At 39.0% G+C, this 13,005-nt stretch overlaps 1 protein-coding gene across 5 annotated transcripts in view; it reads left to right on the top strand.

The window, feature by feature from the left end:
* RFX3 (regulatory factor X3) overlaps positions 1–13,005 on the top strand; it is a 117,542-nt gene that overhangs the window by 35,788 nt on the left and 68,749 nt on the right. Inside the window, exon 1 of one of the 5 annotated variants that reach the window (XM_021531726.2) lies at positions 8,079–8,089. The exons of the other annotated variants lie outside the window; for them this stretch is intronic. The gene's annotated coding sequence lies outside the window, so the exon portion shown is untranslated. Of the gene's footprint in view, positions 1–8,078; positions 8,090–13,005 lie in introns of those variants that run through there. 5 annotated transcript variants of the gene reach the window in all.

The following is a 13,005-nucleotide window of genomic DNA, read 5'->3' as shown; positions in this document are numbered from 1 at the left end:
GTTGAGTCATTATCTTGATTCACCAAAAATGGAAAATCACTTGGAAGGATACCAGATTTGGACATTTTAACTGAATAAGTATTTTAACTATGGTTGTAGTGTCCTGTGGCTTTTTGATTTATTTCTTAGAATGAAGACAAAATAAATATTTGGTAAAGTGGGCAGTGTTGTTTACATAGAAATAACAAAATATAACACAGTAAATCAATGCTGAGTCACTTATAGTGAAAATAAATCTTTTAGTAGGTTGGCACATTTTCCTACTTGGTACCAGAAACTTGATCTACAATGTACCAAATTAGAGGAAAACTGCTCTTTACCAGAAGTAAAAAATCAGCACTTATCTAATAATGATGTAGACAGTGTGATACCTATCAATCTCAAATATTAAATGTAAATATAATAGCTGCATTGGCATATGTGCTATGAACAGTAACACTTCAGCAAACTTGTTTAAAACATAACTAATTATGTGGGGTCTGACGGGCAAGTTTTCTTTTGCAGTCAAGGAACTTGCCTTACAATGATTGATAGTTTTTGATTGCTTCATTGAACTGTAATAGAACTGCCAGTAATATTTGTCTCTCTATATGCTAAATGAGTGAATAGTTGAGAGTAGCTCAGGCTTGCAGCTCTTCATGCTACAGTTGTCCTCCTAAAGTTACAAAAAAAATAATCAATACAATTTGTTTTGCAGGTAAGGTAGGAACTATTTGCTGTGAAATTGTAGACTGACTTGGAATATTAGTTCTATAACAATAAAACTTTTTTATACTTAAAGGCAGTAGACTTTTGTTTATACAATGCAAGTTCCAAATGATGGCATCGGGGATCTCACTTTCCATGTGAAAAGAAACCAGCATAGTAGCACCAGTGTAATTTTTGCCAAGTGAGAAAAACTCATAGTATAACATGAAGCCTTAAGGAAAAAAAAGCTCTAAGAAAAGCTGCAGTAGGAATCAAGCTGTTTTTTTTCAGTAAGGATATCAAGCCTACTGCTGTAATGCTACAAGGATATGAGCAGTGAAAGAACAAATAATTTTTGTGTCTCTTAGCTGGAGACAGGGAGGTATCATGCTGTAATCCAAGCCAGGCAAAGAATAATGATGTGTATGGTGAAGTTCATTCTTAGTAAGGCAAAATTATGTGAACTAAGAAGTATGCTAAGTTATATCTTACACCTGACCAACCATTTTAATTAAATCTAACTATTCCACCTGTCAAATGGCGGAGACATTTGTTTCTTATTTCTGTTTTTGTCTGAGAGTTGTCTTTTCATCTCTTACTTGTGAAGATGATGTACAGATCCAAGCTCATTCTTAATAGGAGATTTTCTTATCTCAAAAACCTATGTCTTTTTTCATATGTATAGTGTTTTAAACTTCATCTAACAGTCTACTTGCACTGTTTTTGGCTTGCACTATTCTGTTGTGTTCAACCACAGTGGATCAGATGCAGGCTGTTGAACCTGGAACCATACGGTCAATAACTTGTCTTAGTTTGATTTGAGTCCATTCTTTTTTGTAGTAAATTTGTCAGTTGCTGCAGCCACTCAGTATGGTTTTTTCACTCTTCTACATACAGACTTCTTAATTTTAAGTGAACCTATCCAAAAGAAACGAAAACATTCCAGTTTTCCTATAAAAATCCTTGCTCTTTTGATGCCAGGAAGATACTAGTAGGTAAGCAAGAATGTCTAGGTAAGCTGAATATAGGTTAATAATTTGGTAACTACTGATTTACTAGATTTTTTTCCCCACAATGATAGATGTTATCTCTCTAAGGAGAGATAAATTAGTTATGGGAAGAAGGTTTTTAGTTTTTCTTTAGGTTGAATTAAGAAATCTAAGCACTCTGCTTAAGTCTCTGTTTTGTTTTGTTTTTTTTTAATGAAGGTTTAGGTTGTCTTAGAAAATCTGCTGGATTACTGATTTTGAGAATTATAGTCACTGTGCTACAGCATAAGTATAATCTTTAGCATTTAGAAAACAAATGATATGGAAATTGGCTGCTTCTAAGATTAAGTGTGGGGAGGCTATCTCAAAGAAACACTGGTAATGATATTTACCACTAAAAGCATTTGGAAGTTTCTGAAGTTATAAAGGTACATCATGAAATTAAGGAGGCAATTTACCTATAGGTCCTTCTTCAGGAAATTATATGTATCTAAACTTCTTTTATTAAGGCTGAACAAATCCCTTCTGATCTTCTGGTTTGCCTTTCCTTCCACATCAAATATAATTGCATTTTTTTTTCTTTTTTTCTTTTTTTTTCTTTTTTTTAGCTCTTTTTTTTTGTTTTTGTTTGTTTGTTTGGTTGTGGTTTTTTTTGTTGTTTTGTTTATGGGTTTTTTTTTTAATTTTCTTCCTTTTTCCTCTTTTCTTTTTACCTCCTTCTGTGGAATCCAAAGATGGATAGATGGATAGAGCATATCATTACCTCTAATCTAAAGTCTGGAACTGAGGCACATGCCTGTTACAGTCAAATCTGCTGTTGGTTGTCTTTACTGCAAGGCTGTATTAATCTACAGTTCCCATTAGCTTTACTCCAGTTGTGTTTCAATACTTAGTAATTTTTAACATGTCAACACTTAATATATGTTACAGTGTATTGTTGTTTAGGGGAATCAGAAAGACTCATCTGAAACAAGTTAAAGTCATACATAATTAAAGATATCAGCACAAATAAAATATATGAGAATATTTTTTTCTACTAGTACTATTAAAATAGCACATAATGTGGTGGGATTTTTACCTTTTAAAAATCATGGATATAAATTAAAATACATTCCACTGTCTGTTCTTTAAACACTTTAGTCATTGCAGATTCTTCTTGCAATATAAAGTTGTGAAAGTATCTTGAAAGATTAATGTTCTACTATAGCAAATGCTGTCAAAACAGGAACACTCTTAAGTAGTCTTAGGAAGAGAGAAGAATGTTGTCCATTGATACACAAAATATATCAGATTATGGTTTAAGAGCATACAAGCCTTCTGATAAGTCATAAATACTAAGCCACCAACTTGTGGTTGGTCTAGGACCTGAAGTTATTCAAAATATTACATTTTTAAAAAAATTTTCCATTTTAAGTTCCATATTTTCAGGTTCCATACCTTCATGTAAATTATTTGATCAGTTCCTAGGTCTGAAAGCTTCATTTCCTTGAAATAATTTCAGAATTTTTTTTTAGTTTAGGGAGTTCAGAGGACACCAGGTGTGCCTGGTGTTGTGCAGACCATGATGAGCAAGCTATGCCAGTGTTCAGGGCTGACTGAGGCTTCAAGGCAGAGTTAATGACTCTGATGCTAAGGAAGAGTTTGCATGCCCTGCCCAGAGCGTTTGCGTAATTCATGGCTGAATGTGGCTGAATGTGACTGAATGTGACTGAATGTGATCAGTAAAGAAGTTTTGCACTGATGTGTTCACAAAACTTGGCTCTTTCTTCATGACTTCATTGTCAGTGCTTCTGACAGAATGCAGAAACAATGCATTTTATTCTTTGGAATATTTTTAGGTTTAAATATGGTTTAAGTCCATCTGGCACATAAATCCCATGGAGGTGCTCAGTCACTTCCTCACCAACACGATGGGGGAGAAAATCAGAAAGGTTATCCCTGTGGTCAGTTGGGGTCAGCTGTCCTGAGTGTATCCCCTCCCAGCTTCTTGCACCCCCCAGCCGACTTACTGGTGGGGTGGTACAAGAAGCATAAAAGGCCTTGGTTCTGTGGAAGTGCTGTTCAGCAATAAGAAAATGTCTCTGTATCATTAACTCTGTGTTCAGCAGAAATTCAAAACACAACCCGATACCAGTCACTGTGAAGAAAATTAACTCTACCCCAGCTAAACCCAGCCCTTATTTCCTCACATTTACATCATGCTCAGGTGCCATACTACTCGGTATGACCTCATTAACCACAGCCCACTTTCATTTTGATATAATAGTTTTCAGTTTGATATAATACATAGATAGCATTCCCTTAGTCTGAAAACCACCTCAACAAAATGTTCATAAAATGTTTACAAAACATCCATTGAGTTTATTTAGTCCATAACTGGGCTCCATCTGTTCTGGTGGTCATTTGGGACAGGGAGTGTGGTGTATTGCATAGAGTAACTGGGCACCAAAGCCAGCCTAGGTCAGGTCCCTGCTGCACTGGAGTTGCTTCTTGTAAGTCTTCTCCATTGGTTTGGGTCATTAGTGTTATGGTGATTCCTATAAGATGCAACTCAAATCATGGCTTACAGCAACAGTTTAAAGGTATATCCATTACGAGCTCTGTCCCTCATCCTTTTGGGCCAGGCTTTATGGTTTAACATTGCAGTGAGCACCTTCACTTGTTTCTACCCTGCCTAGGAGCAAGGGTTTCCTGCTGTGGTCCACCATTAACCTTCATAGGCTGCAGAGAGACAGCATGCTTCAGCATGGTCTTCAGCAAAACAGGCTGCTGGGGAATCTCTTGCTTCCCCTCTTCCATCATGGGGTACCACCCATAGGAGACAATTCTCTACAAAATTTTTCAGCATGGGTCCTTGTCACAGGCTGCAGCTCTTCATGACCTGCCCCAGCCTGAGTCCCTTTGACAACGTGCAGTCATTCAGAAACAGCGTGCTCCAGCATGGGTCCCTCACAGTCACAAGTCCTACCAGCAAACTTGCTTCAGGGTGAGCTCCTGTGTCCATGCATTCACAGGTCCTGCCAGAAACCTGCACATGATCCATCATGAGCCTATTGTGAGGTCCCAAATGCTTTCAGTTATCCAGCTACTCCACTGTGGGGTCCTCCATGGACTGAAAGTGGATACCTGCTCCTGCATGGACTCATCCTTCTACTCAGGTTCACACTGGTGTTGTAGTGTGTCCAATACAGCAGCACAGAAAACTGCTCCAATACGCTGGCCACCTGCCAGCCCAGGAACTTTGCCAGGGCTGTTTTCAAAATGCTCTCGGGCACCGCACAGTGAGATGATCAGCAGCACAACACTGCAGCGAGCAGCAAAGGCAACAAGTACTAATGAGCCACATATTCAGTCAGGCAAGCAAGCCCCATGGCAAGCACAGGAGCTTGCTCTTTACTAGCTAAATGGCATTACCTATAAATTTGATCTAGTACATTTGAGTCAAATCTGTTGTTATCTTGAAGCCTTTGTCCTTCACATTAGCTACCAAAAAGGACTCCTAAGAATTAACTCCAGGTGCCAGCTAAGCCCCTTGCAGCTATTCACTCACTTCCCTGCCACTGGATTTGGGAAGAAAATTGGAAAAGTGAGAAGTCTCATGGGTTGAGATAAAAACAGTTTAATAGGGAAAGCAAAAGCCACACACACAGGCAGAATAAAAGCCAAGGAATTAATTCAGTGCATCCCATGGGCAGGCAGGTGTTCAGCCAGTTCCAGGAGAATGGGGCTTCATCGCACATAATGGTGATGTGAGAAGGCAAATGCCACTGTTCCAAATGTCCCTCTCTTCCTCCTTCTTGCACCCACTTTATATGCTGATGTTGCAGCTGTGTCTCCTCCCAACCTCTTGTGTGCCCCCAGTCTCCTCACCAGCATGGTGGTGTCAAAAGCAAAAAAGGCCATGGCTTTGTGTAAGCCCTGCTCAGCAATAACAAAAGCAGCTCTATTTTATCAATCCTGTGTTCAGCATAAATCCAACACATAGTCCCACACCAACAACTGTGAAGAAAATTTACTCAATTTCAGCCAAAATTACATGATGACTATAGAGTTCTTTTTTCTTTTCATTTTTTTCTCCTTTTTTCTTTAATTAATCCTATTTCAGCAGGAACATAAGCATGAGTAAGAATAATTTAGGATATGAGGTAATTTGGGAGAAAGGTATAAGGATAAGCAAGGCTTGTTTGGCTACACAGCTGCTAAGTGCAGAATGACAGATGTAAATGAGAATGAAGTTCATCTGGACATTCTGTGCCTTTATCATCTTCTACATTCCCTGCCTGTTGACATGTGAATTCTTTTCTAATTGTATTGTATTTCATAATTATCTTGCATTCCAAGCACTTTCTTCTCCATTTTATGTGAGTTGACACTATGCCAAGCAGCATCCCAGTTGCAGCTAAAGTGTGAATTATTGCCAGTTATTATTACTGGGTAATTGGGACTGTTGTAATGGTAGTATTCTGAGAGACACTGATCAATTCTCCAATTTCAGGCACACATTTTTTTATGCTCTATTAGTAGCTGGTTAGTCTATTACAATCTAAGAATCAAGCACTAATCAAATACACTGGTCTTTGTGTTTCTTTAGAGGGTTGATACCTATTTTCAGACATCGTTCCAGTAATCTGTTTCCTGCAAGTGAAACAGTTTCCTGCAGTTGCAGACTGTGGCACACAATCCAATATGATAAAATACTGTACTTCTGATTTCTAATTCATTCTTTTTAGGTGTCTGGGTATAAGGTGAACAAGAATTTATTTCATTTTTCTGTTTTAAGCAAGCGACGTAATGTCTCAGAGCAAGAATAAAACAGTATGTTTCACAAATAGACCTCCTTGGTACAGGGAAGGAACGCTCCAAGGAAAGATATCCCTCAGATGATGTCTCAATCATTAGCAAAGTAAAATAGTCACTAACTTGTCTCTTGAAATGCATGATGTAGATTCTTCTCTTACAAAATAAAATTGCAGGTCAAGGAGGACAGGAATGGGAGAAACTGGTGAGATTTTATCTGTCCCATTCATTGTTTAAGTAGATTACATATAGTTATCCCTGAAGTAATCCTGCAGATATACCAGCTGTAAGACTATTCGCATGTTTCCCTGGTCAGTATAGAAAGTATTTGTCTTTGCTTGCTTCTTTGTTTTAAGGCAACCTAGTCCGTACTGGACGCAGAGTTAAAATATTCTTGTTGAAGTCTTGTTCCTTGTACTTTCATAGATAAAAGACAGCTGTAGCTTCTGTATTCAGTGACCAAATGGATTTTACATTTAGCCAAGAAAGCCATTGTGACTTGAATCAGCAGCAGTGTGGCCAGCAGGATCAGGGAAGGGATTGTTCCCCCGTACTCGGAACTGATGAGGCCACACATCAAATCCTGTGTTCAGTTTTGGGCCCCTCAATACAAGAACATTGAGGTGCTGGAGCATGTCCAGAGAAGGGCAATGGAGCTTGGGAAAGGTCTGGACTACAAGTCCTATGAAGAGCAGCTGAGGGAGATGGGGGTGTTCAGCATGGAGAAAAGGAGGCTCAGGGGAACCTTACCACAGTCTATAACTGCCTGAAAGGAGACAATGCAAGATGGGGGTCAGCATCTTCTCCCAGGCAACAAGTGACTGGAGAAGGGGAAATGGCCTCAAGTTGCCTAGAGAGGTTCAGGTTGGATACTAGGAAATGTTTTTTGACTGTGGTTAAGCATTGAAATGGGCTGCTTGCGAGGACTCTGGACTCCAGGACGGTTTGGATGGATGGAGATGAGAGATCTCTGAAGGCTGCTCTTAGAAAATATGGTTTACTAGAGAGGGTGAAAAGCCCGGCTTGGAGTCACCAGACGTGGCACGTGGTAGACCCTAGGGAGTGGGGGAAGGGAGAGGCAAGTGGTAGAGGGAGATAAAAGAGGATCCCAAGAGGGAGAGGATGTTCCAGGAGAGTGGGAGTTCCAAGAGAGTGTCTGGCTCCTCAGGGACTCCTTATCAGGGGGCTTCAAGGTGGGCTGGAACAAGACTTAGGCCAATGGGGTCACAGATACCAGATGCTTCAGGGGAGGGTTACAGATGTGGGATGAACCATACATTGGGAGTGAGATAGAACATTCCATTTAACCTTTGAGCCTATCTGTAGGTAAGGGCAGTGTTCAACCAGAAGGGGGGGATTGTCTTCATCCTGGCTGTACTATTGTTTTCTACTTGTTCAGTAACTAAGGTTTGGTATGTCAAAACTTGTTACCATCTCAATCTCTGTATTTTCTAAATCTTTTGCCAGGCAATCATATTTATAAAGCTTTCCTATTTCATCTTCCCCAACAGCTGCTCATGGAACTGGTAGAGTCACTATTCCTCGGAGTGTTCAAACAATGAGCAGACATGGCACTTTGTCTATGGTTTACTGGCCATGGCGGTGTTTGGTCAAAGGTCAGACTTGATCTTGGAGGTATTTTCCAGTATTAATGATTCTACAATTCTGTGATAATTTATCATCATTTTTCAGAGCCTAAACCTGAAATGTTTAGAATATACGTCTCCAAATAACTTTCAGTGTGTCAACAGTGTTTTTCACTAGGATTCTCGAATCTCAGAGCAGTATTGTGTATCACAGTCAAGAGAGGAGTATCATGTAGTGGAAACAGGAAACAGGAGCTGCAGATTGTAAATGTCCAAAACTTGGTATAATACTGCCAGGCAACGTGATACCTTTTTTAATTTAAACATCTACTTAACATACATGTATTAGTAAATTTTTCTAGCATGAACTTAGTTCTGTTGTGTGCTACTGTCAAAAGACTTTCTGTTAAAAGAATATGAAATTTTAATTGTACTGTAATGCAATACTTCTAGCAAAAATACAAAATTTTACCTAACTCAAAGGTGTTGTATCAGGGTGCCATCACGTAGTTACCTGCTTAGTGTAGTATGTATAGGCACTAGGCACATCAGTTACATATTGTGGGGATTAGGATTATATATTTGTATCAATGCTGTCTACATGAAAATCATGTCAAGTATGTGTAATACCATTTCCAATGTTTTGAACTGCTTCAGCTTCTCAAAAAATGAAATATTAAGATTTATGCATCCTAACCAAAACAACCAAAAGTTTACCTGTTTGGAATCTGATAACTTTGTGATATATGGATTTTGAAGTAAACTTCACTGTAGTTCAGAATAAGGGAAAAAAATGTCTCTTTTAATTTTCTTTTCCCTTAGATGCACAATCTTTCATTAGAACTCTTGTTCCCTAATATAATGTAGCAAGATAGGATCATGCTGTTTAACCTTTTATTCTGTAGATTGTCCAAAATTTAAAGATACTTTAATATTGAGCCACTTTTAGTTTCTAGGGAGCTCTAAATAGCCCTTTAAGAGCTTTCATCTGTTTTTATCCTAAGCCTTCTTTCCTATCCAGTGAATGTAAATTCTAGTTTGGCAAATGATATTGATAATAACCTGAATATGATGTGGTAGGCTGTTATTGGGTGAAACCTATGTCTCTCCCTCTACATTATCTCTTTTTTTCTCTCCTTTTTATTTTCCTTTCTTTTTTTTTTTTTTTTTTTTTTTCTTAATTGGCTTCCCCCATCCACATTCATAGGGGAACTGTGGGTTTTCACATGTCTCACCATCTGTTTAACTACTGCTAAGGTGATGGGTGAAGGAAAAAATTATGAACACAGCCATTGAGGCAATAATTCTGACATTAATTGTTTCCTTCTTCTTATACCTGGTGAGGAAATTGCTAACTGAGGGATTTGAAAGATGTCAGTGTTTTAATAATACCATAACTTTTAAGTGTTAAGTTATGGCATGGGATAAGGCAGATCTGACTCTTTACAGTGGTGCCCAGTGTATATACAAGAGGTGGTCCTCTCTCAACCTGAACCAAAGCTTTTTCTTTGAGGCTGACCAGGTATGGGCACAGGTTGTTTATAGAGGCTGTGGTGTTCCTATTCTTGGCTATATTCAAAAGTCACCTGGATGTGGTCCTGGGCAGAAGGAAGGTAGGTAACATTGCTTGAGCAGGTCCCTTCCAGTCTCTGAGACTGTACTGTCATTCGGTGAAAGTCCAACAGTAAGAATCACAAATAGAAAATTTGTGACACAGAGGTGACACATGGGGAACATAAGCTATTTCTGCTCATTCTGTTAATAAGGTAGATTTTTCCAGCTGTAATGTTTTTACTTATTCATTTTATGTTTTGATCTACTGAGTGGTCAAAATAAATATAGTCTCCATTTTGACATCACTTTTTCTCCCTTTATTTCATTATTATTAGGTACACGCTCAGTCTTTTGATGAAAGGACTGCAGCACAATGTCATACGAGAAGAAAAAAACCCACCCAAACACCCATAATTCAATTCTGAAGCAACTTAGAGATCTCCTTTCATAACTGTATAAATGATGCAGAAGCAAAAGAAGCTGTTTGTTCAGGTGGTTCTCCTGCTTTCATGTTTTTCTCATAAAGTAATCAAAATACATTTTGTTGTCAATAATTTTGAAAGGTGTGAAGAAGTAGCATTATACATGTTAGACTATATAATTAATTCTGCTGTTATTATTAGTGCCCTAGAATAAGATCTTGGCTCAAGCTAGAAATTTCATTTGATACTGTAACTATCATTCTGCATAGATATATTTTTGGAAGATTGTGAACATGCTTATTCCAGCCCATGACAGTTATGCTAATATAATAAAGACAGATGCCTCAGTATCTGAAAAGTATCTGAGTACTATTAAAGATGAATAATGCTTGACTAAGTGTGAATTAAAAGTCATAATGCACTAGACTTAGCAGTGTAAATAGCAACTTAGAAAGCACACTAAACTTGTAGAAATGTTCTGTAATAAAATTCTTTATCAAAACTTATTTCTGATTAAACACTACAAAATACTATCCCAACAAGGAAGCTCCTGTAAACTTCCATCTTGGTTGTTTCCTGAAGACATTTTTACTTCTGAAAAAAACAAACTGTAAGGTTAGATAGTTTATGTCCCTCCATTGCTGCAATTCAGTCATGTTTGCTGTCCCAGCACATCACGGTCATCTTAACAAGGTGATAGTCCTGCAAGTGCACAGAGCTCTCTATTGCTCATGTTTATTCACTATATTGAGTGTGAGACCATTGTATACCCCATCACACATATGTGTGAAGCTTTTCAGAGAGGCACTTCGACATGCTGATTTCTAAAAGAAGATCCGTGTGGCTTTCTCATAAACATGCCTTGTAGCCGCTTCCTTGCTCATATACACATACTTGAGGTGACCCTCCTTAAGCCTAGTTTTTTGACTGTATGTTGCCTTTCATTCATGTCACCCCAGGCCTTTGCTTGTTGAACCTGTCCACCATTCCTTCACTGGGCTGCTGGAAAATACTTCCCTCCCCATACCACTCCTTGTTTCAGTCCCTTCCCACCAGGTCAGCTGTCATGCACACAGAAATATCTCTGCCCCAATTAATGAGGTGCATCCCAGCTCTCCTAGGCTGTTAACCTCAGAGAGGGTCCTACGGTCATAAAAGCCAAAGCCCTGTTGCCAATGCTGGTTCTACAATCAAGTGTTGGTTGACATACAATATCAGTGCCCTCTTCCTCACACCCTTTCACCCAGGATGAAGGAAGACATCTCTTGGACTTTTCTACTCACAGACTCTCTAGTGGGCGAACTGATGCTTTAAAATAGCATAAATGTTTGATGGTTTGCTAGTCTTCTCACAACAAAAATTTTGAGAAGCTTTAACCTGTAAGTGATAGTAATCTTGGTGCTGGTGTGTACTAATGGGTAAGGTTGCTGTGTAATACTGATTAATTTTCCAGCAAGAGAAGATATAATTTGGATGGTTTTTAAGGTAAAATTAGTAAGTATATCAAAGTGAGAGTTCCATGAAGTAAGTAGTCATTCACTCTAAGCACTCGTGCGCTGTCATCTCCTGGCAATATGGGATTTCATTATGACTGTTGTTGACTTGTACTGTTCCTAGGGATTTAGTAAACTGATCGTCAAGACAATGCTTTTTTATATGATGGACTTTCTTTGAAGGAGTTACCAGGAGTTTCTGCCGTGCTCCCGTCCCAGATCCCTTTTTGCCCCGGCTAGCTCCCGATGGGGTGAGAGGGGCAGGTGAAACACCCTCTGCTGGACCCAGCAGGGCTTTGGAGGGTGCTTCATGGGTTTGAAGAGCGCTGCTGATCCCACGGCGTGATAAGGAAGAGAGACTCTTGCTAGGGCTAAGTCTGAAGTTTATTACAGCCCGACCAGGCCTACCAACACTTGAACAGTCCTGCTAGCAAGAGCACCTGCAATGTGCTTGCAGCTTGTTATAACCTGAGAGGGAGGGGAACCAGTCAACCAATGGGAGTGGGCTAGGGAGTGGCTCTTGTATGGGGTGACACATATGGGAACCTATGAGGGATGGATATGGGAGGGGCCCCAGGCCCCTCTCCAATCACCCGGCACCCAGGATGGAAGCTTCTGGGTGTATGGGAAGGGATACCGAGTGACTGACAGGGAGCCTGGGAGGGGGCAAGGGAGTGACTAGGCACCTTAGGGGAGGATTGACAGATGGGGTAAGGCGGGAAAACTCAGGGACAAACCAAATGGAACATGGGGGTACATAGGAACAAACCATTACATAATAAAACCTGTAATAACACAACTCCACAAGTTTCTACTTGCACAGGTCCCTTCCAATATGTTACTCTTCTAGAGGGTTTTACTATTTGGAAGTATATATGTAAGTCCAGAGAGGCAGCTTCTAAACTTCATTCTGTGCCATTCAGTTAACTTTTATTCCTCCATAAATCTGTGAAAAGCTGAAAAAAGAGTAAGGGAATTTATATTACTAGCTACAATATTTAGCAACTAGTACTAATACCATGCAGAGTCCAGCTGCCTACTTTGGTATTCACAAGAACCTTGGGAGAAGACAAACAATCAAATAGTGTTTAGTAAGACACTGGGGTTGTAACATGAAAATACATTAGTATCTCGAAACTATTGTAATATTCTGCTCTTCCTCTGTGAATAGCTTGCATAGTCTGTCTTCTGCTCTGGGGTAACACAACACAGTTATGAAGTCAATTATTCATAAAGTTTTTGTTTATACAAAAATTGAAATGGAATGCTTATGTGAAACTAGTATATTACTGAAAACTGTTTCCATTTATACTCTTGTTCAGGAACCAAGCATTCCTTATTAATTGTTGAAACAATGTTTTGAGTTTTCCTTTATTGTGAAACACATTATGTTGCTGCAAATTCTTAATTAGTATATTGGCTATTCATCATTATAAATAGATAAGATCTTAAGATTAGCCTTTTATTCTGACTGTTA

The sequence above is a fragment of the Lonchura striata genome, chromosome Z (genome assembly GCF_046129695.1).
Source record: "Lonchura striata isolate bLonStr1 chromosome Z, bLonStr1.mat, whole genome shotgun sequence".
Lineage (NCBI taxonomy): Eukaryota > Metazoa > Chordata > Aves > Passeriformes > Estrildidae > Lonchura > Lonchura striata.
This window is presented reverse-complemented; position numbering and strand designations above follow the sequence as displayed.